Raw genomic sequence first — 4141 nt, forward strand, 5'->3', positions numbered from 1 at the left:
CTTGCTGAAGCTGAAACTCCAATACTCTGGCCACTTGATGTGAAGAACTGACTCACTGGAAAAGACCCTGATGCTGGGAAATACTGAGGGCAGGAGGAGAAGGGGACAATAGAGAATGAGATGGTTGGATGGCATCACCAACTCAATGGACATGAGTTTGAGCAAGCTCTGGGAGTTGGTGATGGACAGGGAAGCCTGGTGTGCTGCAGTCCATGGGGTTGCAAAGACTCGGACACGAATGAGTGACTGAACTGAACTGACACTTTTTATTTAGTATCTTTAATATTTTTTAATACCTTTAATATTCAAATCATCAGAAGTCCTGTCAATTCTGCTTTTAATATAAATATATCCTGAATCGGTTACCTTCTTTCCCTCTCCCCCTGCCACTCTAGCTCATTTACCGTCGCTTATCTGGGCCAGTGCCACAGCCACCATGTCCTTGTTTCCATTCTCGTGCCCCTGCAGTTTATTCTCTACACTATAGCCACAATGATCTCATCAAAACAAATCAGATCATGTTACTTTCCTTCTCCAGAGTGTCCCATGGCTTCCCTTCACCACAGAATAAAATCCAAAATTCCTTACTCCTGACAAGGCGTACTAGCCTTCTGATAGTTTTAGAATAATCCAACGTTGTTATTGCCCTGGGGACCCTGTATTGGAACATCCCTCTGCCTGAACTACTCTAACTTTAGTTCTGTGTAGATTGGCTCATCCTCATTCAAGGCTCAGTTCAAAACTCCACTCTTCAGAAAGGCCTTTCTTGACCATTCTGGGTACAGCAGGGCTCCCAACCACTCACTATCAAGCACATCCCCGTTTTATCTTCTTCACAGTACTTTATCACTACCTGAAAATATTTTAAAAATCTATTTACTGTCTATCTCCCTGGACATGTGAGGATCTTGTTCCCTGATCAGTTAAACCCTATGCCAAAATAGTTCCCAGCACATTGTAGATGAAAATAATTACATGTTGAATGAATGACCTCTTGTGGCCTTGGTTCAAATTTGTTTTTGTCTCTGAGTAAATGTTTAGGTTTAATAATCAGAGTGCTTTATATATTTATTCTGTTAGCCCTCTTTAAACAAAATATACGAACAAAAAGCATTTTATTAACTTCTGAACTCTTATCTCTTCTTCATCTTGAAAGTATCGTGGCAAGGATGGTTAAGTATTCTCAAAGCATCATATAGACACAGAATGAAAAAAAAGAATTAATGTTTGTTCTATGCCCCAAATTAAGAGATCAGATCAGTCGCTCAGTCGTGTCTGACTCTTTGCGACCCCATGAATTGCAGCACGCCAGGCCTCCCAGAGAAGTCATTTCCAAATCTTAAGCTAGGGGTTTATGCCATTTTACCTTCAACAAGAAAATATCTACTTTATAGGGAGAACTGTTAGGGATAAAAGTTTTTTTTTAAGTTATTTCTTCTTATTGGCTGGGTTTCTCTGTTGGCTCAGTGTAAAGAATCTGTCTGCAACGCAGGAGACACAGGTTCGATCCCTGGGTCAGGAAGATCCCTTGGAGGAGGAAATGGCAATCCACTCCAGTATTCTTGCCTGGGAAATCCCATAGACAAAGGAGCCTGGTAGGCCAGTCCATGGGGTTGCAAAAGTCAGACACAATTCAGCAAATAAAACAACATTTCTTCTTATTAATTCTGTGGTTTCCTATATTTAAAGAATAAAGACTAAATATAGTTCTATGTTAAAAGTATTTAGTTAATGATAATAGAATCTATACATACATTGTTTTTAGAAGAGCCCATTCATTCAACATGGCTTCCCTGGTAGCTCAGACGGTAAAGAAACTGCCTGCAGTGTAGAAGATCTGGGTTCGATCCCTGGGTTGGGAAAGTCCCCTGGTGAAGGAAATGGCAACCCACTCCAGTATTCTTGCCTAGAGAATCCCATGGACAGAGCCTGATGGACTACAGTCCATGGGGTCACAAAGAGTTGGACATGACTGAGTGACTAACATTCATCCAACATACATATGCATCCAGAGCACAGTGCCTAGAATGTGGCTAATGCATATGGATGTTGAATGAATGAATGGACCTCTCTAAACAAACGTTGGAAAGACAAACAATTCTAATATAGTGCTACAGCCAGTGAATGCAGAGTAACACAAGAGAAGAGGCAAGGTTATCACTAAGACCAAAGGGTCAGGACAAGTGAGAGGAGCTGAGATACCTGACATGAGTCTTGAGATAAATGGATAAGAGGAGAGGAAGGGAGATCCAGATAAAGAAAAATTTTAATGTAAAGGGACCCTGGCTTGAGCAAGGAGGAAACGTGTCAGAACCACAGGAGCGAATGTGAAGGATGGGCAAAGATGAGGCTGAAAATGTGGGCAAGATGCAGATAACAAGTGCCCTGTATACTACACTGAGACTTACAGACTTTGTCCTATAAAGCACCTATACAGACCATGAGGGATTGGTACATGTAGTCTCAAGATGATGAGAATTCCCTAGGGATACTTTTTATTTTCAATTTGATAAAAATCTAAACAAAATTTTTTTGAACAAAAGGATACTCTGGATCATCCCTTTGATTAATCATTGTCACAATCAAATTTGATTGATTTCAAATCACGTTTGCGTTTAGAACTGCACTGGCTAACAAGTGGGACTATTTGTCATTGGCACAGGTTAATGAGAGACATGGAGACTATTTTATGTAAATGGTGTTTGTCAAGTGAAGGTCAAATGAAATCTTAACACAAGGAACAAAGGAAGGTTTTTACAGTGGTTTAAATAAAGAAAAGAGGTGACGTCACCAGGTAAAGCAATGGCACCCCACTCCAGTACTCTTGCCTGAAAAATCCCATGGACGGAGGAGCCTGGTAGGCTGCAGTCCATGGGGTCACTAAGAGTCGGACACGACTGAGCGACTTCACTTTGACTTTTCACTTCCATGCATTGGAGAAGGAAATGGCAACCCATTCCAGTATTCTTGTCTAGAGAATCCCAAGGATGGGGGAGCCTGGTGGGCTGCATCTATGGGGTCGCACAGAGTCAGACACAACTGAAGCGACTTAGCAGTAGCAGCAGCAAGGGCAGTAAGGACAGGTCTTTCTATAAGGAATTCACGCCTCCAAGAACAGTGAAGCATGACAGGTCTGGCAAACAGTCTCACTGGTATCAGTGAATAAGCATTCATCAGAGTTTGTTTCATAGTTCATTTAATGTACAACTGTTTGAGCGTTATAGTTGTTCAAAAGATACAACAATAAGGAGTTTATATACAGTTTTATATTTGCATATATCTAATGTACTGAACATATTTTAAGTTCACCATAGAAAATCCTAGGTATCTACGTAGGTTTGAGAAATTCTGCTCTGGGTGACTGGAAGCCACTGAAAGACTTAATAGGGAAATGACAGATTTGTGCTTTAGAAAAATCACTCTGGCAGCAGTGTGGAGGGCTGGAATTGGAAGTATTTAAGTAAGGCAGAGAGGAGGCTACATAATATAATAATGTGAAAAAATGGTGAGGCCCTAAATTACTTGGGGTAGGGGGGATATGAAGAAGAGATGGATAACAGAATCAAAAGTACTTGGTTGAAGGTGATGGAAAAGAGGGCAGCTAGGACGACTGTCCCTTGGGTGACTTGTTTGTGAGACCACTGAAAGACAAGCAAATGGGGGTGAAGGGAAAGGAGAAAAAAAAAAGATGAATTCAATTCAGCAGTGATTTGAATTTCATTTCAGCCAAAGAAAATCCAGTTATCTTTTCTGGGTCTGTTTTCTCAGTGACAGCTGCATTCATGAATTACCAAATTAACTATTATAGCGCTCTCTAAAAATATACAAAGCACTCCACAGTATGCTGTAAATAAGTCATGAAAAATCAGCAAAAGCCCAGGCCCCAAAGGAAATTTAGCAGGATGGAAATTTAGCAGGGTTAAAAAGTTTCATCCTAAACGCTTAAAAACAGCACACTCACAGAGTTACTGTACTTTTTGCCTTGTCAGTCCGATGCAATCACACCCTAGCCCATGTGTGAACAAGAGGCCACGTGGGAGACGCAAAGGCACCATGCTCAAAGGGACTTACAGGCAAAGCAATGGGTCTCGTCTGGGACATGCTTACTGAAAACTTAGTGTGGTAGGAATGGCATATCCTC

The 4141-nt window shown here is 41.1% G+C and overlaps 2 protein-coding genes across 2 annotated transcripts in view; one reads left to right on the forward strand and one right to left on the reverse strand.

Moving 5' to 3' along the window:
• METTL8 (methyltransferase like 8) overlaps positions 1–4141 on the reverse strand; it is an 85326-nt gene that overhangs the window by 80460 nt on the left and 725 nt on the right. The window lies entirely within an intron of this gene.
• Positions 1–4141, forward strand: part of DCAF17 (DDB1 and CUL4 associated factor 17) — a 48273-nt gene that overhangs the window by 15637 nt on the left and 28495 nt on the right. The gene's annotated exons all lie outside the window — the stretch shown is intronic.

Source organism: Bison bison, unplaced genomic scaffold (assembly GCF_000754665.1).
Source record: "Bison bison bison isolate TAMUID 2011002044 unplaced genomic scaffold, Bison_UMD1.0 scf7180017864190, whole genome shotgun sequence".
Classification (NCBI taxonomy): Eukaryota; Metazoa; Chordata; class Mammalia; order Artiodactyla; family Bovidae; genus Bison; species Bison bison.